At 40.1% G+C, this 26327-nt stretch overlaps 1 pseudogene; it reads right to left on the minus strand.

The window, feature by feature from the left end:
* The window catches only part of LOC122205612, an 88431-nt pseudogene that overhangs the window by 32086 nt on the left and 30018 nt on the right, over positions 1-26327 (minus strand).

A 26327-nucleotide genomic window follows, 5' to 3' on the forward strand; every position in this document is an offset into this window, starting at 1 on the left:
ACCACCAAACTTGTACCTGATATCTGAAGTAACAACAGTCTTGTGGGAATTATGCCCTCAAGCTGTACAGTTGGTGAAACTCAGGGCAAAGGCTGAAGAATTTAGTTATGTGCAGCATTGCCCGCAAGCTTGCAGTTTTGACACAATGCTGTAGGCAATTAAGTTCTTGAACAAGAGAACATGATAAGCAAAGTATAGTTTCATCTCACAGTAGTGCAAAAGACAGAGGCAAAGAGACTAGTGAGGGGACTCTTTCTTGTTCAGATGTAGGAAGATGAAGGTCTGGACCCGGGCTGAGGCTAAGAAAGGGAAATGGAATAATAACACTTACTGAGAGCATATGCTGCACCAGGCATCATGAATACTTCATACACAATTTTTTGGTGTGTGTGTGTGTGTGTGTGTGTGTGTGTGTGTGTGTGTGTGTTGAGAAAGAGAGAGCAAGTGGCGGAGGGGCAGGGGGAAAGGGAGAAAGAGAATCTTAAGCAGGCTCTATGCCCAGCGTGGAACCCAACACAGGGCTTGATCTCACAACCATGAGATCATGACCCGAGCTGAAATCAAGAGATGGACGCTTAATGGACTGAGCCACACAAGCGTCCCCATTTTTTCTCTTAATGTTCATGGTCCCTGCTTTATTTTCATTTGGTCACAGACACTTTAAAACATACTCACAGTACCCAAACATCTAGAATTAGAAGGGCATGAAACAAGGGGTTTACAGGTTGAAAGAATATCCTGGGCTTCAGAACAAAACAATACCAATCGACTACTGAAAATTCCTTTGATGAACACACAAAGATGTTTTCTTTTCAATGGGAAAGATTTAAGAACAAGAGTCAAGCTTCTTGCGTTCCCTGAGGCAGGGCCTGACTACTTTCCACATGTTTTTAATCCTAAAAACCATCTTAAAAGGTAGACACAATATTATTTCCATTTTACACTTGAAAAAAACCGATGCACAGAGAGATTAATTAATTTGCCCCCAGTCACCCAGCCAGCAAGTGGCAGAGCTGAGATTTAAAACCAGCTCAAATCTGACTGCAGAGCCTGACTCATAACCATTCTATCAAATGAGCTCTACCTCATGTAAGACATTATGTTAAAAGGATCAACAGTATTTGCTGGCCAACTGGATATAAGAGAAAAAAAGTCAGGAAAAATACAGGGTGACTTCAGAGTTTAGCACATTGATAAAAGAAAAGGCCCCTACAGCCCAATTCTTTTATTTCATCATGAGCAAAAACGGCATGATCCAGGTCATGGCCCCAAATGTGCCACTAACAAGAGGACCTTGGTTAAAGTCAATTTTCCTAGGCCTCCAGTTCTTCAGTTGGAGTAAACCCCTAAATTCTCTGCCAGCCATGAGAAGAAGCATAGCAGCTTCTTCTGAATGGCCAGCAGCATGAGCTCTAGAATCAAACAGATTTGGGTCCTGGCTTTTGCTAGCTATGTGACCTTGGGCATGTAATTGAGCCTCAGCATTCTCATCTGGGAAATGGGGATTATAATATATAGGTCATAGGGATGTTGTGAGGATATTTACTGTAATAAAATAATCCATGTGGGGGCACCTGGGTGGCTCAGTCAGTTAAGTGTCCGACTCTGGCTCAGGTCATGATCTCATGGTTCGTGAGTTCGAGCCCCACATGGGGCTCTGTGCTGACAGCTCAGAGCGTGGAGCCTGCTTTCGATTCTGTGTCTTCCTCTCTCTCTCTCTGCCCCTCCCCTGCTCGAACTCTTCCTCTCTCTCTCTCTCTCTCTCTCAAAAATAATAAACATTTAAAAAATAATGAAAATTTTAAAAATAATAAAATAAAATAAAATAATCCATGTGAAGCCCTTAGCATAATGCCTGGCATATGGTTAAGCATTAGATACATGGTGGTTTTACTGTTAGTATTCCAGCTCTAACATGTTGTGAGATAATGCAGAATTTATTAGCCCCAAGACCACCATTCCAAATAATTCCACTGGCCAAACTCAAAGGTGAATAATTTGTCAATCCTTATTAATAAATATATGAGAGAATCTAATACTTTTAAGCTACCCTTATGTAGATGTATATTCTGTATTCTACTGTGTGGCATTCACTGCTGTCTGGTGCTGGGGTAATACATGTGATAAGCATACAAGTTCACGCTGACACATAACCAAATAGAAAATATCATAGTATGAAGATTCAGCATCACATCAGACCTTGATCAACACACAAATGAATCAGCACCTCTCTAAAGCAGAACAGAGCAGAACTTAGATTCTTAAATACTTAATCCATTTTTTTATCAACTCCAAGCAAAATCGACTTCAAATTCAGCCTAAAGATTATTTCCACTTTCTCTTTTTTTTCTCGAGTAGGGCCATCAGAGATAGTATTATGACCTCACTCACATTTCTGTATAATGAGCTTACCCTTGGTGAATGAAGGGAAATCCTTTAAATATAGGGATTAGTGAAAATCAGCATCCCTGCTTACTAAGTATCTAGTGCCCCATATTTACCCATAAACAGATCTGTTAAATATCCTCATCATTTACTGGGAGTATGTTTGGGTCTAAACACTTGCTCATTGATTCTGAATTAGAGGCACAGGGAAGAGAAGCCCAACCAGAGATAAAATTAAATGCAAAGCAAATGTGAGTTAATGGCATAGACTTGTATGAAAACAGCTTTAATTCCATAATGCAGTGTTTTACAGTAACGAAAAAAAAAAAACAATTGTACGAGCATAATAGTTTCATCAACATTAACTCCATAATGCAGTATTTTTCAGTAATGAGTGGAAATAAAAGGCATGTGTGAGTCACAGTGAAGCATGCAGTGAACTACATGAGCTGTAGGCCAAGTAATGAAGGTAAAATGGGAGAAGCATCACTCTTTCTGCAGTGTGGTTACTGATCTCAGTCTTTCTATTTATCACTAGACTATAAGTTCCCTGAGGGTAGAAGTCCTGTCTTCATGTTCAGCCTTATAACCTCCAGAACTGCAGTCTAACATGGAGTCTGGCACATACTGGATTCTCAACAATTATGAACTGAATAGATGAATTGTACATATTTTTTAATGAGAAATATTTTAAAATTTATTTTCAGTTTGTCTGATGGCTAATGAAACATTTCATTGTTCTTGTCTCAATTTGTACAATTAAAATTGAAATTTGAAATTGTAATGATTATTGATATCACTGTATCTAATTACTATTCCATGTTTGATACCCCCTTTAAAGATTCTCCTCCTTCCCTCACTAGCTAAGGGGAAAGGGGAAATACCAGTGTGAACAAATGGGGGATTAGAGGTCAATGAGTTAGGTGCCTGAGAGTCCAAAAATAAAAGTATAAAACCAGTTTGTTTCCATTATTATTGAATAAAAATGGTTCTTGAACCAAATCAATAGACATTTTCTAGGTGTCCACTATGAAAAAGTCAAAGGCACAATGGAGGCTACTAAGATTTGCTTCCTAGGAGATTATGACTCAGGAAAGTTAGAATTTTTATATAAACTATTCACTTCCATTAATTCCTAGCTTTGTTCCACTGCAATTTAATATCGTTCTATGTCTAAGGGACTGCCCATTCATCAACAGCTACTCACACACAACTCTGATTGTCCTTATTTTGTAGACATCATAATGATCTATAATTGTATCAAAGGTAGTGTGCAGCTTGTTCAGGAACAAGTGTATCCACTTGTCCAGTGCAGCCTGTCCACTCCCTTATACTGAGCGCTGGTGCTAGAAAGCTGAGTGAAGCCCACAATGCCACAGAAAGGGGCAGTGAGGTAGAAAAAAGTTAAATCAGGCAAAATAATTGGCAAGACCTGATTAAGCAATGGTACCTCCTTATTCAGCACAATTTTGTGAAGCTCTCAGAATTCTAAGCCAGGGAGACTGGATAGTGATGGGCCAGTTAATTGCTTTAGAAAATATTCTTAGTTGCTTTTGATATGTCTGGTTGGTTTTTTGTTTTGTTTTGGTTTAGGGGAGACTTTTGCTTTTGTTTTTTGTGTTGCTTGCCGTTGCTTCAGACTGTGTTGGTATATTCAAAGCTAGGGCAGCTTGTTTGATTGGAACACCATCCCCTAACATCTGGACTCTCCCTGTTTCTGTTGATCAAGTGAGTGGGTTTACATAACAAGAGATTTACAAGGATTGAGAAGGCTGTGCAAAACTCATTTAGAGAAGTCCCAGGCTGAGGTTAATTTGCTTGCCTGTTATCCTGATTCCTACATGCATTCTAGATCTTTCATTTCTTGGATGTCAGGGGTGTTTTCATTTCTTCAGATAAATTACTTTGAGTTTATACCAAGAGGCTTTCTGCCTCTGCCTCCCACTCCCCACCCCAGAAGAGCATCTTCAGTAGTGACAGGGCATGACTCTAAGCCTTTCTGAAATCTCTGCTCACTATCTCCATCTGTAAAACACAGAGGATCCCTTGGTCACCAGTTAGGGACTGACTGCTTTGACTGCCTGCACCAAACTGCTCTTGTGCAAAATGTTTAGAATGTTTCAACCTTAAAATTTACAACTTTGACTTAGGGGTTTTTCATTGTACTTTCAAAGCTTGACCCCAGGCAAGATGACCTCAGTTCTGCCTCATCGCTGATGTGGCCACTGTATCCTTCAATACGGAAGGGAAGAACATATATATATGGCCTATTTACTTCAGATTTTAAAACACATTCCCTAAGATTAAGAAGTATATCTTTCTAAAGCAATTTCCTGCTGTTTTTGCTAAACTGGATGCCTTTTAGTTCTAAGAAACTGATTTAAGTTAAAAAAAGAACAGTGGTGGGGGTGGAGGGACTCAACCAAATCACAGCAACATACCGTATTAACAGCATGCCTAAGTGCTAAGCTCACTGCCACTTTACTCAAACACCTGCATTTTCTTCTTTTGCGGATATGAATTGCTCTCCACCTACTAAAAGTCATGCACAACTTGTGTAATACTGTACATTGCTCCATCTTTCTGCCTTTTGAGTTGAAATCCTAACTCCAGGTATGCTAATTTACCTGAAAAAGATGGACACACCCGGGTTACTCTGAGTCTGGCGAGGTTGGCTTTGTCTTAGGTCATCAGCAACTTGTTCTGGTAATGTGCCTGTTTTCAGCTATGAATTAGAACAGTTAATTATCCTCAAAGGAAAGGACACACAGGGCCCAATCTTCCTGTCTGGACCTTCCTTTGTCACCACTCACACTCTCTGTTGTTCTGTGCTCCATATACAGAGGAGGGTATTGTTTGCATTGTTTGCCTGGCTTTGAAGGATTTACACCAAGCCAGGCACATTCCCTAACCTGGAGCCCTTGGAGCTCCTGGAGCCCCTGGTGCCAGTGTGGAGATGAAGTCATGGGTGCTGTGAGGGACAGAGAAACCAGGAGAGTTAATTGGAGGAACGGAAGTTCTGCCTGTGATCTCATTCACACTCAGCTTTACTCAATTGGTCATTGAGATCGATGCCTCCCCTAACTAGAGACACTCTTATGGGATCCTGGACCTGTCAAGGTGAGTTAAGCAGGCCCAGCTGCTACCTTGCAGGGATTTGCAATTTAGCTGGTACAAGCAGTGAGTATTGTTAGAGAGCTCTAGGACTTTGAACTTTGGGTGGGATTGGGGGATGGGGGTGTTCAGGAAGATCAGGCTATTACCTTCGTCACAAGGAGTTTGGTGTCACATGGACAATTTACCCTGACTCCTCCAGGTTTGGGAGATTAAAAAGTCTAACATTACTTGAATCTTTAAGCTGTTGGAAGAAACAACCAACTAAGATCTCCATTCTGGCTACAGGGTAGAAATAATCGAGCGATTTACTAGGCAAATTTAGTGCTCATTTCACTTGCAGAAAGCTTGGGATCCCCCCCCCCCCCCCAGAGGGATAAAGGATGAATATTTATTGGAGGCTAATAATAGTGGTGGAATCAAATCTGTATTTTTTCAGTGAAAGAAATAGGGTGATATTTTTGTATTTCCCTCAGGAATTCTGTCTCAATCGTCCATTTTTGATACATATTCACAATCTACCCTGGTAATATGGTAAATACTTATAAAATTCAGCATGACCTGGCTATATTGTTATTTCTTGTATTCGTTGTTAATTGAGGAATACAACATGCAGTCAGGCAATCAATACAGAGTACCTCCCATGACCCAGGCACTGGGCTAGGTACTGGGGACCCAAAGATGAACAAAATTCCATCCCCACACATAAGTAACATGTAATCCTGCTAGAATAAGGTACTGTTTGTATTGTGTGTCTGGCCATAAGCCTGCCCCTATTTTTACTTTCTATTTTATCTTTTACTTTTCTGCCTCACTGTCCCACTCTACTGATCCCCATGCTGTCCCTCCAACTCCAAGCACGTGCCTGCCTATGTGCCTCCTGTTTCCTCTATCCCCAGATGCCCATCACTTCATTCAGGGTTCTGACTACACCACAGAAAACTGCAGTCCCCTTCAGTCTCTCATTCCCCACATGGATTTATTTTTCTTCTAGCATTTATCACCACCTGATACATCATATAACTATTTGTTACTTTGTACATTTTCTACCTTCCTCCACTAGACTATGAGTTCCACACAAGCAGAGACTCCATCTTATGCACTGCTGTATTACCTACCTAGTACAATGCCTAGCACATAGTAAATAATAAGTATTGATTCAATGTCTAAATGAAAAGAGTCAGCAAAATGGGATCCAGAACCCAAATGAAGAGGTTGGCCTTGGAAAAACAAACAGCACAGCCCTTCCTCTGAGAAAAGAAGAAACAAGGTAAAGATGGGCCTTTAATTGATAAGTTTAGTAATAGTTGGAAATGGGGGGACATTGGTCAATTTCACACTTTAGAGCCTATAACTGGGGAGGAGGGATAGTAGAACAGGGTGATCCACCTGGATCAGGTGGATGAAAGGACAGATGAAATTAAGGAGGACAGATGAAATTAAGAAGGAATGTAAAGTGGGGCACCTGGGTGGCTCAGTCGGTTAAGCCTCCGACTTCGGCTCAGGCCATGATCTCGCGGTCCGTGAGTTCGAGCCCCGTGTCAGGCTCTGTGCTGACAGCTCAGAGCCTGGAGCCTGTTTTGGATTCTGTGTCTCCCTCTCTCTCAGACCCTCCCCCGTTCATGCTCTGTCTCTCTCTGTCTCAAAAATAAATAAACGTTAAAAAAAAATTTTTTTTAAAAAGAAGGAATGTAAAGAAAATAGTAAAAGTTAGGAATTGCCTTCAAGGCAGTTAGTGATAAGTAAAAAGACTGCAACACAGCTGTAATGTAGGTAGCCCAGGACATCCAGGTCAATGGCTAGAACTTACACACCTGGATCTCAAGACAGATGGAGAGTTAAAACTCTGGGACTAGGAATCATTGGCATACAGGTATGGTGGCAGCTGGGAGTGGGAGCTATATCACAAAGGGTTTAGAACAAGTGAAAAGCACGCCAAGGATAGACCCCAGGAAACTACAAACATTCAATGTGTGTGTGAAGGTTGCAATGCTGCTGAAAGACTGAGAGGGAGCGGAGTGGGCAGTAGGAGGTGAAGAGGAAAGAGGGAGTAGGGAAATCCAGTAAGGAAAGAGCTTCAGAAAGAAGGAAGGAGTAGGTGGTATAAATGCTGGAAAGAGGTCAGAGGAAGAACCAATTACTCCAATTAGTTATTAAAGAATTATGGGTTTGGCAATTATCTTGCTGCTAGGTGTTTACTGATTCCATTGCATTAAAACAATGCTTAGTTTACTTTTTAAACTGTTAAGTCAGTAGTTCCCAAGCAGCACTGCACATTAGAATCCACCAGTGAGCTTTTAAAATACTAATGCCTGAGTTTTCCTCCTGAATAATTATAGCAGAATGTCCAAGAGGTGGGGCCCAGGCATTAGTTTATTATGAAAGCCCCAGAGGATTATAATATGCAGCCACGATTGAGAAGGGCTGTGCTAGAGGGAACTGAGCTTTCCACAAATAACCACGTGGGGAACCTCCATGTTTGGCACATATTGGGCAACCAGTAGGGTAGAGGACAGAAAACTTTGGTCCTTGAGGTAATGAGAACAATATGTTGGGATGATGGTGGACCTTGCCCAGGTACCTAAACTAGGGGATATTAATGGTCACCCTCTCTGCCAGTTATTTGCTTCCTTGGTTTGGCAGATCCCTCAAATAAAGATCCTAGTCTATTCACATCATCATCACCATCATCATTATATCTATCAAGCTCTTTATTGCAGATCCCTCAAATAAAGATCCTAGTCTATTCACATCATCATCACCATCATCATTATATCTATCAAGCTCTTTATTGTACCAGGCACTTGCTAAGAGCATTATATGCATTAACTCACTTAATATGACACTCCTGTGAAGTTGGTACAGTTTTTAAACCCTATTTCATGAGACAAAGAAACTGAAGCTCATAAAGTGACTTTCCCAAGGATCATGAAGCTTGAAAAATGCAGAGCTGGGACACTAATCCACTTCTGTCTCACTCCAGAGCTGAAGCTCTGAACCACGTCTACCTCATACTGCATTACTGGAGTTGGAATCCTCTACCTGCCCGAGTACCTCCCTTGCAACTTCTGAGGAGGACTGCTCTCTCAACTCCACTTCCCCCTAGGCTGGAGACTTCCTTGCAAGATTCATGCACAGCTGCCCAAGATCCAGTATGGACATTTAACCCTTTCCTTGGTATTACAGGTAAAAATTTGTCTTCTACCTTCAATGCACATTTACTTCTGTTAAAGACACTTAGAGTTACCAAAATCCTAGTGCAAATGAAAACTGACCCTTAAAAATCCATGCAAGCAGAACACAGAATTCAAAATCAAAAACTGACCCTTAAAAATCCATGCAAGCAGAACACAGAATTCAAAATCAAAAACTGACCCTTAAAAATCCATGTAAGCAGAACACAGAATTCAAAATCAAAGATGTAAAAGTGTGATTTCCTTGCCTTCAGCAATTAGTTCTCAAGAAAGAGAAACAAGTTAAATAGAAATGCATGAGCTAATCAAATCAGCTTTTATTACTGACATTGTATTTCAATTAGGCATTACTTACTATAGAGCAAGTGGTGGTTTTTTTGTTTATCACGCATTAGGTCTTGGATCCTTTCTGCCATAAGTACTTCCATATTCGCTGTACTTCTCCATTTAAGCATCCATCATAAAGAGAAGTTATTTCATGGGAATACTTTGCTCCCTGTGTATTAATCTCTGACTCTTTGAAAGCACCTAGAAGGCAGGGGGATTTCCACAGGGGGTTCTTCACTTATAATTATCATCCCCTTAGGATCCAGTAACCACACCAGCTATGAAAGGGTGCACCAGTGAGATCTGCCCTTGGTGCTGTGATAAATAGATACCTAAACAGGTGCAATTAGCGAGGACTGGGAAGTCACCCAAATTTGCCAAAGACATCGTCAATTCTATCAGACTTTGTTAGGAAATTCATCTTGTCTAAAAGCTTGTTCAAAGGTGGGTCTTTGAGATGGGTTGTTTTCTTGTACCTCCTAATCAACTCTAGTAATCAAGAGTAACAGTCATGCAGTGATTTACTGATATTCTGAAGAGAACTGCAGAATTGAACAATTTAGAATCATCTATTCCCAGGTTTACCCATCTTTGTTAATGTTAGGAAGATTAGCAGCCAGGAAGATTTAATTGAGGTTTACATTCAGTAGCATGAACTACTAAATTTATACATGCGAATTTTGTAAATTTTACAAATATGAACTTTGATGATAAAATTCAATATACTTTTTCAGATCACATACCAAACTCGTTCTTACAGGGGAACCATCCCAGTTCTGATATGCAACCTGTGTCTACCCCCTTGTATCCACTGATGTAGTGTCCATTTTTATTTTTAAAGATAAGGAAACTAAAGCCCAGATATAGTAGGATGCCAGAGGCTTGGAGTTTCAAGCACAGGAGAGCAATAACGCTGTGGCTTGGGCTAGATCAAAGGACTCTGTAACATCACTGGCAGAACATTTCCATTCCACCACTGTCCTGTGAAAACTTTCAAAGTCACAATTCTCATTTTTTGTTTTAGTAAATTATTTACACAAATTATCATAAACCCATATACATGTCTAAATCCCAGAGTGATGGGTATTGTGGCTCCATAGCTGTACCTGTGGATGGGGCATGCTGCATATGAACACGCTTGCCATGTTTTCATCATCATATGTATCACTTTGTCATAGTGTTTTTAATGGCACCAGAAGTCTACAGAAATACAATTGAGCTGCCATCTCAGGATTCTGCTCTCTCTTCTCTCCCCACATCTCCCTATAAGGTTTCCTCTCCATCTATAGCTACATTACAGCCGTAGATAGTGGTGGGCCCCAAATTTCCATCTCCATATAAGCATCTGTTCCAAGTTCCCAGCACATATTCCAATTGCCTACTGTATCATCTCTATTTAGAAGTAGACTGGGAAAAGCCAGAAAAATGCCAAGAAGTTGTTACGTGATGCAAAAGATTACTCATTGGTATATCTCTTTCCAAGACATAACATGGACTCGTGCTTAGTTGATGTGATGGCTTCAGATGATGATCAAGTCCCCTTTCTCTCCTCACCCCTTACCTCTGCATACTCTGAAGGGCAAAGACAGCGATTCTCAGGCTTCCCTGTAATTAGCTCCTCAAGAGACACTGGAATGCCTAACAGAAGAAGCCTCTTCCTTCTGTGGGAGGAGAGAAAAGAATTGAAGAAAAATAAAAACAACCTAGCATTAGAAATAATCAAAACAGAAGCATATGCCACACTCTGTAGAGGAAAATATAATTTAACCCTCTGAAAATTACCCTCACTTTCACAGATTTATTTATTCATTCATTCAACTAATATTTACTGAGTACCTACCATGTACCAACCATGTTCTAGGCACTTGGAATATAGCAGGGAGCAGAGCAGACAAAGACTCTGCCCTCAAGGAACATATATCCAGAGGTAAAAGATAGCAATCCACCAAATATATGTAATTTGTCAGTTTGTGATAAGACAGCAGAATACTCTAGGCAAATGAATCTTTATCAGTGATGGACCATGGAATCTAAGCCAGGTGAGGAGGAAATGGGGTATGAGAGAAAGTGAAGACAGTGAGATCATGAGATCAGTGGATTGGATGTCCCAACTAGTACACTGGTAGAGTTGGGAAACTAAGGGGAATTCACTAAAAAAAATAGGGGGTGGAGGTCAAAGAGTAAGATATTGACATGGAGATTATGGAAGGGATCCACTTATAGGTAATGATATAGAAATGGGCAGCTGAAGCAGGTGAAGAATATAAGATCATGGGAGAAGATGAAGGTCAAAGAACTGACAGGGTAGGACACATCTTCCTAATGGATACTAAGGTCACCCAAATTCGAATGGAAATAGGATTGAAGAGAGGGGAACAGAGAGCCCAGGACTGAACCTGTGTCCTTCTACCAGAGAACTATATGGGAATAAGAGAGCAAGCTTGAGCCTTAAACAGGTTTATCAATCTCTCTGGTCTCGTTGCCTCCTCTGAAAATGAATTGGCACAAATAAATAATCTATAAGGTGACTTCCACCTAATAGCTCCAGTTTGTGACAAACTGAGATGGTTGATTCAACCCCTTGGCCTCCATCTGACAAGTAAAAAGGGTCAAATTAACTTGTGTACCAATTCATCTGTTAAACAATATTTGGAATTACACGGTGTTATTCATTCCTTATAAGATCTAGTCTTGAGCCCTTATTAACTGCCTTAATTAATCATGAAGGAAAGAAAATTCAATTTTGCCACCAATACCTGTCTCTCTCTTCATTCTATTATGTCATTCCCACCATTTAAGAGCTGCTTCTTTCTGATCAAGTGTGACTTTCTCCACCAAAGAGCCCATCCTAGTCATCCAGTCATTCCCAGTGCTCCCCAACATGGGGTGACCGGCTCTAACAATGCTGCTTAGGCCCTTTATTCCCCTTTGCCCTGCACAACCCACACCCTCTCTCCCACACACAGATCTTTGGCTCACTTCTGCAGAGGACAGTGACGTCAGCCTAGCCCCTGGCATAGACAAGTTCCATATATGGTTAGTGTTCATTATAGAAAAGACCTTGCTCATTTGCACTTGTCTAAGAGAGTCCACTTTTAGATATTTATGAATCTAGTGACTAGTATGAGCCAATTCCCATGAAGAACAGTAATTTGTTGTTTGATTTCGTTTTTAGTCTCTGTAGGATTACACTTAAATTGCATGGTTGTTGTTGAAAATTAGCTTACTTACACATATATCAAAGCTGGGTAGTAACGAGATAATTGGGGGAAATGGGAATAGTGTATGAAGTCAAACGGTGTAGTTATTGGTATAAAGTAAATTCTCCATTACCATCAAAATTTCATGATTCCTCTGATCTGAGAATTGAGGCAGATTTTCTCATTATATACTATAATCTTTCCCTCTGCTCCTCTTTCCGTTTATTTAAACATACCAAGAACAGTCAGTAATGTTCGATCATTTTGGTTGAAATTCCCTTGTCCTTTGATTTGTTAAACAGCATTCAGAATAACATGAAACTATTGGTCAATATATACAATTCCCAAGGGTTTTACATTTAAAATTGTGAAATGAAAAATAATTTCAAGGAACCATGCCCCACCCTCACTCATCTCCTATTTCTCTTATAGACTGTATCTTTATGACAGTTTTAATCTCTGCTGAAAATATGTATAATTTTTTTGATCTATTGGAATTTATAAACCTGGAGGGAAATTTCTTAAAATAAATAAACAAATCCTAGGGTGAGAAGAATTTATTTAAGGACTCAACATCCTGGGGAACAAAATCCACACTCAACATCATTATGATTGGAATATGGTCAAATGAAACAAATCCCAGAGGATCCCTGTGTTCCAGATGCAGCCAGAGTATTTTTAGTTCTGCTGTCCTTCAACTCAATATGCCTAGATTTGGATGGGGAAACTCACCCTAATATCCAGAACACTTTACAGTATGGAATTTTTGCTCAGTACTTTTTCAAAACCATAAGCTATTCAAACATAGATAGATAGATAGATAGATAGATAGATAGATAGATAGATAGACAGATAGTATTCATCTTATTCTTTCTTATATATATGAGCAAATCAGACACAACATTGTTCTCTGCTAGGGTAGGATACACTGTTCATTGCTGAGCAACGGAGAAGCAAATTCCCTGATTGTTCACTTGAAAATAGAATCTTCAGTAGATCTTACCCAAGCTTGGGTCACTTCATGAGGCAATCAAAATGATGGCATACCTGCAAAAAGACACACAGGTCATTTTGATGTGAAATCCCTCATCTAAAGCAAATTAAAAATCTACACAGATTGCAGAGCCACTGTTTTCAGGGACAGTGGGGATAATATTTCAGATAAGCTCAGCTATACCCATATTTGTGAATGCTATGAGGTCATAATTATCCAGAAAATGATGAATATTTCTTCCAAATAAATCTGATTCACATGTACATATCATGTTTTAAAATAAATGTAAATGTTCATAGACTTATCTATAATTAACAGACAAGAAGTTATGTGTTATGCTATTTACATTGCTGATATCCACGAGTCTATGGATATCAACCTTTTGTTGGTTATACTTAGTAAGAGATATATTAGAAATACTTTTCCCAATTACTCATATGCCTGTTAATTTTCACTATGGTATTATATAATCACATAAAAGTGCTTCCTTCCTTCCTTCCTTCTACTTTTTTTCTTTTTTTGAGAGAAAGAGAGAAGGAGAGTACAAGCCATGGAGGGGCAGAGAGAGGGGGATAGGGGATCCAAAGCAGTCTCTGTGCTGACAGCAGAGATCATGACCTGGGCCAAAGTCAGACGCTTAACCAACTGAGCCATCCAGGCGCCCCTTCTTCTAGTACTTTTAAAGTTTCAGTTTTCATACTGAAAATTAAAGCTAACCCCAAATTAATTTTGGTTAAAGGTGTGCACTGGGGGTCTAATATTATTTTTGCCAAATGGTTAGACAGTCATCCTGAATCCTTTATTCCAACAATCTCTCCTTTCTTCACTTATTTGAAACTCCATTTTTTTTTCATATACTAAATTATCTTATTTACTTTGGCCCATTTCAGGACTACCTACTTATCTTTCTTGTCTCATTTCTCACCACTCCTACCACTCACCTCTGCCCTCATCTCAGAGCTCTGGCCATACTAACCTATTAACAATCCTAGATGGGACCATCTTCTCTTAGATTTTACACACACACTATTCCCTCTCTTTGCAATTACCTCTGTTGGCCCTTTTTCCTAGCAAACTTGTACTCTTTCTCAGCTCATCTCCACATGGCCCATTCCCCATACCCAATCTGGACTAGATGCTACTCCCATGCACATGACACTCTTAAGACTTCTATCAACTGTTCTATAACTCGGCTTATTTGTCTTTCCCACCAAAACAAGATGTTCTTGAAGGCAGGGAATATTTCTTATTTATTTTTGTAGCCTTAAGTGTCCAGCACAGTAGTTGTTAGGTAAATTAATTAGACCTAGAATGTGCCTACTACTTGGAAAGACTCCTTGCTCTTGCTTGTAGATGTACTCTTTAGATATGAAACAGGATTTTCTACTAGCATCTCCAGCTACATCTTTTCTAGCACCATTGGATACGCCTAGTTCAAAATCCTTCCTACCCCTCCCTGTCTAGATATAATGACCCACCCATTCCCATCCATGTCTCAAGACATAACATAAATCCTCCTTCAAGATAATGCATTCAGATGACAGTAGATCCTTGGGAACAATGATGGAAATAGGGTTTGTTGTAGAATTTCACTAGTTTCTGTTTCCTACCACTCAAATGCCTGGCTCTTACTGGAAACTCCAGTTGACAGGAATGTCATTGTTGAGCAGAACATCCACCAAGCTTCCCTTTGGGCAGTATTTTGTCACAATAACCATATCTGGCACTTTAATGCAGACTTCAATGAATCTGCAAACGTTTGGATGATCTAATTCTCTGGGAAAATCAATAACACAAACCAGAAAGGATTTATCTGGAACATGGTCTCCTAATTCCCACTTTAAAATCTGATCTAGTATTTCTGAGCACATAAAAGAACAAATATCCTCCTGGATTTAGTGTTGTATATAAATAAAGCTTGCAAATCCACCTGTTGTGATGCAAAATTAAGTATTTAGAAAAAATACATACCATCATCATCACAATTCATTCTGGGCCAGGTACTGTACCTTTAATATCTCTAATCTGCACAACAACCCTCACTATTAGGTATGATTATCTCCATTCTAAAGGAGGAAACTGAGTCTCAGAGAAATTAAGTAAATTGGCCAAGGTCCCCCATAGATAAGAGACCAGATGCTAAGACTGATTCTGCAATTTCCAAAATCCATTCATGGTTTTTTAACATTGCCATAGTGTATTCCAATAGAAAATACAAAAACAAAGAGAAAATTCTCAAATTGAGGAAAGTTTTGTTTTTCCCAAAAACGTTGCTTTGGAAACAAAGGCAATTTTCTCAAGCCAGGTAGTCACAGACTTTTCAGTACTTCCCACACCTGTCTCTCATACATTTGTTTCTCTTTAAGTTGGAGTCCCCAACCCCCCACTCCTGGAGAGGAAGAAGGTTCTCCCCAAATCCCAGTTGTGGCTGGCATTTCTGTGTGGTTAATTACTACATTTGCACCATCAGCACAGAGGCACACGTGCTGCTTTGCATAAACCAAGGATTGACATACAGATGTTCTGTGGGGAGTTTTCCAAACATAACATTTTTCTCCAATCAAAATTTCACCATCTTTTCAGCTTAAAGGTTGTTTCCCCAATCATTAATCCTTGGATTAGATCACAAATGAAACATCTTCTAAGGGATAGCACGAGAACATTACTTTTCAAAACTGATACTGTTGAGGAGAGGAATATTTAGGCTTGTTGTATCAGCTGGTAGCTGAAGGGACTTCCATCCCCTTTCCCCTCTTTTAGGAGGATTGAATGGAATGTTCTAGTCTTTCCCACCCCTGATTCACTTTCCACTGACTGAGTGGACTATCTGATGGGTTACACAGTGTGTGCTGCAATTACTGGTGGGCAGCATTACTGTATCAAAGACCACTGTTCCATTTCTGCTCCATATGGCAGGCACCTCTGGGCAGTCCTTCGTAGGTGGGTCAAGTCTGCCACTCTTCTTGTTCAACCCCTTGACGGGGTGAATGTGGCAGACTTGTGATCCTGCTATGCAGATGCTTAGATAAGTGACTTTATATCTTCTCTGCAGGCCTTTGCTCGCTGACTCACTCTGTCATGTGGCTGAGCATGTGAATCTAATGACTGAGATTTGGGCTGAGTGGTAGACCATGCACTTCAACTTCACACCAGAGTCAGGTTCTCCAATCCAGATTTTGCCAACGTTTACTGTGGGTATCAGGAGCTTGTCTACCTATGAAACAAGTGGTACTTGTCCCTCTGACTCTCATTCCTTATGTGTGTTCCCCATTAGTCAGAATCAGAAAGAGAAGAATAGGTGAATAGCAACCTGAACATCTAACAATTGAGAGTTCTCAGAAACCAAGTTCTGAAAATATCCTCTATCAACATAAGAATGGCCCCAAGTCAAGGGCACATAGGAAACCCCTCCTGACTGCAAGATGAGATATTTTTAAAGAACGACGGTGTACTAAAACAACGATGGTGTACTAAAAGAAGATCATTTTTGCACTCCTTTATAATTCACAATTTGCTTTTTATATACATATAAGAAGTCAGTGATGCTTTGGTTTGTTGAACTGGCAAGCCACAGAGCCCCTTGCAAAGGTGAAAAATTAGGACTTGATCAGTATGTGAATGCCAGATGTGCAGGCTACTTTGTACGGAAAAGATGAGTTTCACTGTCAGGACTGTTCTGCAAAACTGCCAATGTCATCCCAACCCAGTGTCTCCCCATGTGATCCCTACTTTTCTTTATTTGAAGAGGGAAACAAAGACAAACATATTTTCCCATTAGTCTTGGGAGTAAGAAAAGGGGAAAAAGCAGTGTGCCTATTCCCCTAACTTCTCCTGAATCTAAAGTCAACTATACAGAGTAGGGAGGAGTGGCAGGGATTAAAAAGAAGCTAAGTTACTGAGGGGAAATGCAATCATGACTTTTGCAAATTGACTAAGTTTCTGGCATAATCTGTTGACAAGATAAGACCTTAAAGACACCTAGGTGGCTCAGTCTGTTGACCTTCTGACTCTTGATTTCAGCTCAGCTTGTGATCCCAGGGTTGTGGAATCAAGCCCCATGTCAGGCTCTGCACTGAGCATGGAGTGTGATTAAGATTCTTTTTTTCTCTCTCCCTCTGCCCCTCTTCCCTGCTCGTTCACTCTCAAAAACTAAATAAATAAAATAAGTCCTTAGATGTGTTAAAAATAATGAAGTCTTTTTAAATAATAAAAGCTATTCCAAAAAACAAATAATGCAGTGAAGAAATGGGCAGAAGACATGAAAAGACACTTTTCCAAAGAACACATCCAGATGGCCAACAGACACATGAAAAAATGCTCAACATCACTCATCATCAGGGAAATACAAATCAAAACCACACTCAGATACCACCTCACACTGATCAGAGTGCCTAAAATTAACAACTCAGGCAACAACAGATGTTGGTGAAGATGTGGAGAAAGAAGAATCCTTTTGAACTAGCTGGTGGGAATGCAAACTGGTACAGCCACGGTAGAGCCACTCTGGAAAACAGTATGGAGGTTCCTCAAAAAACTAAAAATAGAACTATTCTATGACCCAGCAATTGCACTACTAGGCATTTATCCAAAGTATGTAGGTGTGCTGTTTTGAAGGGGCACATGCACCCCCATGTTTATAGCAGCACTATCAACAATAGCCAAAGTCTAGAAAGAGCCCCAATGTCCATCAATGGATGAATTGATAAAGAAGATGTGGTATATATACACAATGGAGTATTACTCGGCACTAAAAAGAATGAAATCTTCCCATTTGCAACAACGTGGATGGAACTAGAGTGTATTATGCTAAGTGAAATTAGTCACAGAAAGACAAATATCATATGACTCCACTCATATGTGAAATTTAAGATACAAAACAGATGAACATAAGGGAAGGGAAGCAAAATTAATATGGAGGGGGACAAAAGAGAAGAGACTCTTGGGGCGCCTGGGTGGCTCAGTTGGTTGAGTGACCAACTTCGGCTCAGGTCATGATCTCATGATCTATGAGTTCAAGCCCCGCATCAAGCTCTTTGCTGACAGCTCAGAGCCTGGAGCCTGCTTCAGATTCTGTGTCTCCCTCTCTCTCTGTCCCTCCCCCGCTCATACTCTGTCTCTCTCTCTAAGACTAAATAAACCTTAAATAAATAAATAAATAAATAAATAAATAAATAAATAAATACAGAAGAGACTCTTAAATACAGAGAACTGAGGGGTGCTGGAGGGGTTTTGGGGTAGAGGGATGGGCTTAATGGGCGACATTAAAGAGGACACTTGGGGGGAGCCAAGATGGCAGAACAGCATGGAAGTTTTTTGTGTGTCTCGCATCCATGAAATACAGTCAGCCCAACACTAAACCATCCTGCACACCTAGAAAACTGATGTGTGAGGATTAACACAACAATCTGCACAACCTAAGCCAAAGAATTCAGCAGGTACGTGGCACAGAGAGGTGAACTTGGGAAGCGAGAAGCCGCAGCAGGCAGGGAGCCGCTTTTGCGGGTGGAGAGAGGACAGAGACGGCAGAGAGAATACAGGAAAAGCACCCCTCCCCAAAAGCAGCTGGAGAGAAAGTGGAAAATTGGAAACAGCCGCAGGGACTAAACTAAAAAAGGGAGAAAGGAGAAAGGAGAGAGTTTAAATTCCATTAAGACCATAAACAGGGGGAGCACAGAGTCAGCAACTCCGCAGCTCAATACCTGGTGGTGCTCTGGTGGGAAGGGTGAATCCCCAGGAGCACAGCGGGGTCTGGGAGGTTCTTGGGCCACACACAGAAAAGCGATTCCACTGCTGGAAGAACATTTGGTAGAGACTGTTGAGGCCCAGCAGACCCCAGAGAACGGCCGCATTTGCTAGTGCTGGAACAAGGTCATTAAGGGTGAAGCCTGGTGCCAGATGTGTGTTGCGATTTTCAAATAATCCCTGAAACGCTGCTGCTACACTATCTCGTAAACTTTCTCGGGCGGGCTGGCACCTGTCCACAGGCTCAGGGCATCAGCAGCAGCAGGGTCCAGCAAGCGTTCCTGGGTGCAGCCGACATTCGGCCATTGATCGGTGAGACCCTCCCGCAGAGGGGCGGAATGGGTCAAAGTCGCAGTCCTTCAGAAGTAAGGAGCCACGGAAAACAGCCGCATCTGAGACAAAACTCAGGAGAGAGGTGCTGCCTGGAGCTTGGTCACGGACAGTGAAAAAGTGGGAACTGGACGAAAGCTGAAGACAGAGTACGGGTGCACGACTGCTGATCGGGAAGAGCAGAGTTCCAATACTAGAGACTGGGTACCTGGGTGATGCCATGCTCACTGCTCCCGCGCATGAGCATACGCACCTATGAGCGCCACAACAATCCACCCCACTAGGCTAGCAGCGCCATCTAGTGGAGAATGGAGCCATTACACTAAGCCCCGCCCAACTGGGCCAACCTCAGTCTTGAAGAACACAAGTCTCACCACCTGCTTAGTTTATGGACTATAAAGCACTTCATAGTCTGACTTCTAGGGGAAAATGAGGTAATTTCAGTCGTATTTCAATCTATCAGCAGGTCCATCTATTCAATTTTTTTTCTCTTTTTCACTCCTTTCTTTTTCTTGAATACAGAAAGAGAAAAAATTCATTTTTATTTTCAATTTTTATTAAAAATGTTTTCCTTTAATTTTTGTTTACCCAGGCCAAAACACACCTAGGATCTAGCACCATTTATTCGATTTTTTATGTGTGTGTTTTTAATTTTTTAATTTTAATATTTTTAAAATTTTAATATTTTTTTAATTTTAATTTTTCTACATTATTAATTTCTTTTCTCCCTTCAAAATGATGAAATGAAGGAATTAACCCCAAAAGAAAGACCACAAATAAATGACAGCCAGGGATTTAACCAACACAGATACAAGCAAGATGTCTGAACCAGAATTTAGAATCACGATAATAAGAATATTAGTTGGAGTCAAAGATAAACTAGAGTCCCTTTCTGTGGAGATAAAAGAAGTAAAACTAGTCAGGATGAAATAAAATATGTTATAACTGAGCTGCAATCACGGATGGATTCTGTGGTGGCAAGGATGGACGAGGCAGAACAGAGAATCAGCGATATAGAGGACAAACTTATGGAGAATAATGAAGCAGAAAAAAAGAGAAAGATTAAGGCAAAAGAGCACGATTTAAGAATTAGAGAAATCAGTGACTCATTAAAAAGGAACAACATCAGAATCATAGGGGTCCCAGAAAAGGAACAGAGAGAAATAGGAGTAAAAGGGTTATGTTAGCATATCATAGCAGAAAACTTTCCTAACCTGGGGAAAGATGCAGACATCAAAATCCAGGAAGCACAGAGGACCCCCATTAGGTTCAACAAAACCGACCATAAAGGTACGTGATAGTCAAATTCACAAATTCTCAGGCAAGGAGAGGATCATGAAAGCATCAAGGGGAAAAAAGTCCCTAACCTACAAGGGAAGACAGATCAGGTTTGCAACAGCCTTATCCACAGAAACTTGACAGGCCAGAAAGGAGTGGCAGGATATATTCAATGTGCTAAATCAGAAAAATATGCACCCAATAATTCTTTATCCAGAAAGGCTGTCATTCAAAATAGAAGGAGAGATCAAAAGTTTCTCGACAAACAAAAATTAAAGGAGTTTGTGACCACTAAACCAGCCCTGCAAGAAATTTTAAGGGGGACTCTCTGAGGGGAGAAAAGATGAAAAAAAAAAAAAAATATATATATATATATACATATATATATATATACCAAAAGCAACAACGATTAGGACTAGAGACGGGCGCCTGGGTGGCTCAGTCGGCTGGGCGTCTGACTTTGACTCGGGTCATGATCTCGCGGCTTGTGAGTTCGAGCCCTGCATTGGGCTCTGTGCTGACAGCTCAGAGCCTGGAACCTGCTTCTGCTTCTGCTTCTGCGTCTCCCTCTCTTTCTGCCCCTAACCCACTCGCATTCTGTCTCTGTCTCTCTCAAAAATAAATAAACATTAAAAAAAAAATTTAGAAAGGACCAGAGAACACCACCAGAAACTCCAACTCTACAAGCATCATAATGGCAATAAATTCCCATCTTTCAGTACTCACTCTAGACGTCAATGGACTCAATGCTCCAACTAAAAGACATAGGGTAACAGAATGGATAAGAAAACAAGATCCATCTATATGCTGTTTACAAGAGACCCACTTTAGACCTAAAGACACCTTCAGATTGAAAGTAAGGGGATGGAGAACCATCTATCATGCTAATGGTCAACAAAAGAAAGCCAGAGTAGTCAAACTTATATCAGACAATCTAGACTTTAAAATAAAGACTGTATCAAGAGATGCAGAAGGACATTATATCATAATCAAGGGGTGTGTCCACCAAGAAGACCTAACAATTGTAAACATTTATGCACCAAATGTGGAACACCCAAATATATAAATCAGTTAATCACAAACATAAAGAAACTCATCAATACTAGTGCCATAATAGTAGGAGACTTCAACACCCACTCACAGTAACAGACAGATCATCTAATCAAAAAATCAACAAGGAAACAATGGCTTTGAATGACACACTAGACCAGATGGACTTAACAGATATATTCAGAACGTTTCATCCTAAAGCAGCAGAATATACATTCTTCTCCAGTATACATGGAACGTTCTCCAGAATAGACCATATACTGGGACACAAATCAGCCCTCAGCAAGTACAAAAAGATCGAGATCATACCGTGCATATTTTCAAACCACAATACTATGAAACTCGAAATCAACCACAAGAAAAAATTTGGAAAGGTAACAAATACTTGGAGACTAAAGAACATCCTACCAAAGAATGAATGGGCTAACCAAGCAGTTAAAGAAGAAATTAAAAAGTATATGGAAGTTAATGACAATGATAACACCACAACCCAAAACCTCTGGGACGCAGCAAAGGCGGTCATAAAAGGAAAGTATATAGCAATCCAGGCCTTCCTAAAGAAGGAAGAAAGATCTCAGATACACAACCTAACCTTATGCCTTAAAGAGCTGGAAAAAGAACACCAAGTAAAAACCAAAACCAGAAGAAGACAGGAAATAATAAAGATTGGAGCAAAAATTAATGCCACCAAAACCAAAAAAACAGTAGAACAGATCAATGAAACTAGAAGCTGGTTCTTTGAAAGAATTAACAAAATTGATAAACCACTAGCCAGTTTGATCACAACGAAAAAGGAAAGGACCCAAATAAATAAAATCAAGAATGAAAGAGGAGAGATCACAACCAACACGGCAGAAATAAAAACAATAATAAGAGAATATTATGAGCAATTATACGCCAACAAAATGGGCAACATGGAAGAAATGAACAAATTCCTAGAAACCTACACTACCAAAACTGAAACAGGAAGAAATAGAAAATTTGAACAGACCCATAACCAGTAAGGAAATCGAATTAGTAATCAAAAATTTCCCAAGAAACAAGAGTTCAGGGCCAGATGGCTTTCAGGGGAATCCTACCAAACATTTAAGGAAGAGTTAACACCTATTCTCTTGAAACTGTTCCAAAAAGTAGAAATGGAAGGAAAACTTCCAAACTCTTTCTATGAAGCCAGCATTACCTTGATTCCAAAACCAGACAGAGACCCCACTAAAAAGCAGAACTATAGACCAATTTCCCTGATGAACATGGATGCAAGAATCCTCAACAAGATATTAGCCAACCGGATCCAACAATACATTAAAAATTATTCACCACAACCAAGTGGGATTTATACCTGGGATGCAGGGCTAGTTCAATATCTGCAAAACAATTAATGTGATTCATCACATCAATAAAAGAAAGGACAAGAACCATATGATCCTCTCAATAGATGCAGAGAAAGCATTTGAAAAAATACAGCATCCTTTCTTGATAAAAACCTTCAAGAAAGTAGGGATAGAAGGAGCATACCTGGAGATCATAAAAGGCATATATGAATGACCCAACACTAATATCATCCTCAATGGGGAAAAACTGAGAGCTTTCCCCCTAAGGTCAGGAACAAAACAGGGATGTCCACTCTCACCACTGTTATTCAACATATTGGAAGTTTTAGCCTCTGCAATCAGACAACACAAAGAAATAAAAGGCATCCAAATCAGCCAGGAGGAGGTCAAACGTACACTCTTTGCAGATGACATAATACTCTATATGGAAAACCCGAAAGATTCCACCAAAAAACTGCTAGAACTGATTCATGAATTCAGAAAAGTTGCAGGATATAAAATCAATGCACAGAAATTGGTTGCATTCCTATACATGAACAATGAAGCGACAGAAAGAGAAATCAAGGAATCGATCCCATTTACAGTTGCACCAAAAACCATTAAATACCTAGGAATAAATCTAACCAAAGAGGTGAAAAATCTACTGACACTGAAAACTATAGAAAGCTTATGAAAGAAATTTAAGAAGACACACAAAAAAATGGAAAAAGATTCCATGCTCCTGGATACGAAGAACAGATATTGTTAAAATGTCAATACTACCCAAAGCAATCTACATATTCAATGCAATCCCTATCAAAGTAACACCAGGATTCTTCATGGAGCTAGAACAAATAATCCTAAGATCTGTATGGAACCAGAAAAGACCCTGAATAACCAAAGCAATCTTGAAAAAGAAAACCAGGGGCGCCTGGGTGGCTTGGTCGGTTAAGCAAGCGTCCAACTTCGGCTCAGGTCATGATCTCACAGTCCATGAGTTCGAGCCCCACGTCGGGCTCTGTGCTGACAGCTCAGAGCCTGGAACCTGTTTCAGATTCTGTGTCTCCCTCTCTCTGACCCTCCCCTGTTCATGCTCTGTCTCTCTCTGTCTCAAAAATAAATAAACGTTAAAAAAAAAGAAAAAAGAAAAAAGAAAAAGAAAACCAAAGCAGGAGGCATCACAATCCCAGACTTCAAGCTATACTACAAAGCTGTAGTCATCAAGACAGTATGGTACTGGCACAAGAACAGACACTCAGATCAATGGAACACAATAGAGAATCCATAAACGGACCCACAAACACATGGCCAACTAATCTTTGACAAAGCAGGAAAGAATATCCAATGGAATAAAGACAGTATCTTCAGCAAGTGGTGCTGGGAAAACTGGACAGCGACATGCAGGAGAATGAACCTGGACCACTTTCTTACACCATTCACAAAAATAAACTCAAAATGGATGAAAAACCTAAATGTAAGACAGGAAGCCATCAAAATCCTTGCGGAGAAAGCAGGCAAAAACCTCTTTGATCTTGGCCACAGCAACTTCTTACTCAACACGTCTCTGGAGGCAAGGGAAACGAAAGCAAAAATGAACTATTGGGACCTCATCAATATAAAAAGTTTCTGCACAGCAAAGGAAACAATCAACAAAACTAAAAGGCAACCGACAGAATGGGAGAAGATATTTGCAAACGACATATCAGATAAAGGGATAGTATCCAGAATCTACAAAGAACTTCTCAAACTCAACACCCAAAAAACAAATAATCTAGTGAAGAAATGGGCAAAAGACATGAAAAGACACTTCTCCAAAGTGTAATGGAGTATTACTTGGCAATCAAAAAGAATGAAATCTTGCCATTTGCAACTACGTGGATGGAACTGGAGGGTATTATGCTAAGTGAAATTAGTCAGTCAGAGAAAGACAAAAATCATATGACTTCACTCATATGAGGACTTTAAGAGACAAAACAGATGAACATCAGGGAAGGGAAACAAAAATAATATAAAAACAGGAAGGGGAACAAAACAGAAGAGACTCATAAATATGGAGAACAAACTGAGGGTTACTGGAGGGGTTGTGGAGGGGGGATGGGCTAAATGGGTAAGGGGCACTGAGGAATCTACTCCTGAAATCATTGTTACACTATATGCTAACTAATTTGGATGTAAATTATAAAAAAATTTTAAAAAAAGAAAAAATATTTTAAAAAAAGAGGACACTTGCTGGGATGAGCACTGGGTGTTATACATAGGGGATGAATCACTGGATTCTACTCCTGAAATCATTATTGTACTATATGCTAACTTGGATAGAAATTTATAAATAAATAAATAAATACTATTATAGTTTTGCTGCAATCAATGTTCTAGTCTTCTACACATTTCTGATATTAATTCTATCAAGCTCTATTACATTGGTCATCACCTTAGTCTTATATTCCTAAATGTTCCCTGATTTATCATCTGCCATGATGGGTTAAATATGAAATACAACATAATATGAATCCATACAAAGTAAGAAGGACTATTAGGTTCATACCTGTGTACCAACTCTGAGAGATGATTAGTAATTACTAACTGAAGCATTTGGTTTAGACACAATGGTGTCTTTAAACACAAAGGATTCTGAGACCAGAAAGAGGATGCCTGAGGAAGAACTCACCTTATCTGGGGCAAAAAGAGTCCTTCTCCTTTTCCTAACCCAGGAAACCCCAAAAAACCCTTTGAGAATCATGAAAAAATAAATTGAATTCTGAGGCCTATCAGGTTCAGGGGGAAAAGTGCTAATAAAAAGATCTTCAGGTGGCTCAGTTGGTTAAACATCTGATTCTTGATTTTGGCTCAGGTCATGAACTCACGGTGGTGAGATTAAGCCCTACATCGGGCTCTGTGCTAGGCATAAAGCCTGTTTAGGATTCTCTCTCCCCCTCCCTCTGCCTCTCCCCCGCCAGGGTGGAATGCACCTTCTCTCTCTCTGTCAAAAAAAAAAAAAAAGATCCTTGGATGTAAACAAGATCCACATGCATGGGCATTGCACATATTTTCCACCCTTGATAAAATAAAGTCTTATCCTTGAGTCCAAAAGGCCAACTCACAAGGACATAGGTAGGGAGGTCTAGTATCACAATAATATATACGAAGAAGGTTTGGAATTTGAACTAACTATAAGCTTAACATAAGCCAGCAACATGGAGCCACCAACAGGGAGGAGGTGGCATGGATGGAGACCTGTTGTCCAGAGTTAGGCAGGTGTGTTCCGCTCTGCACAGGCAGGATCAGGATAGAAGTGATAGGTTCCGTTCCAGAAACCACACTTGGAAAGAAATGTTAGTCAACAGGCTGGAAAGTGGTACACTCAGGAAAGGGCTTTGGACTCTGTGTTGTACAAGTAAAAACAAGG

Source organism: Panthera leo, chromosome D4 (genome assembly GCF_018350215.1).
Source record: "Panthera leo isolate Ple1 chromosome D4, P.leo_Ple1_pat1.1, whole genome shotgun sequence".
NCBI classification, from domain to species: Eukaryota; Metazoa; Chordata; class Mammalia; order Carnivora; family Felidae; genus Panthera; species Panthera leo.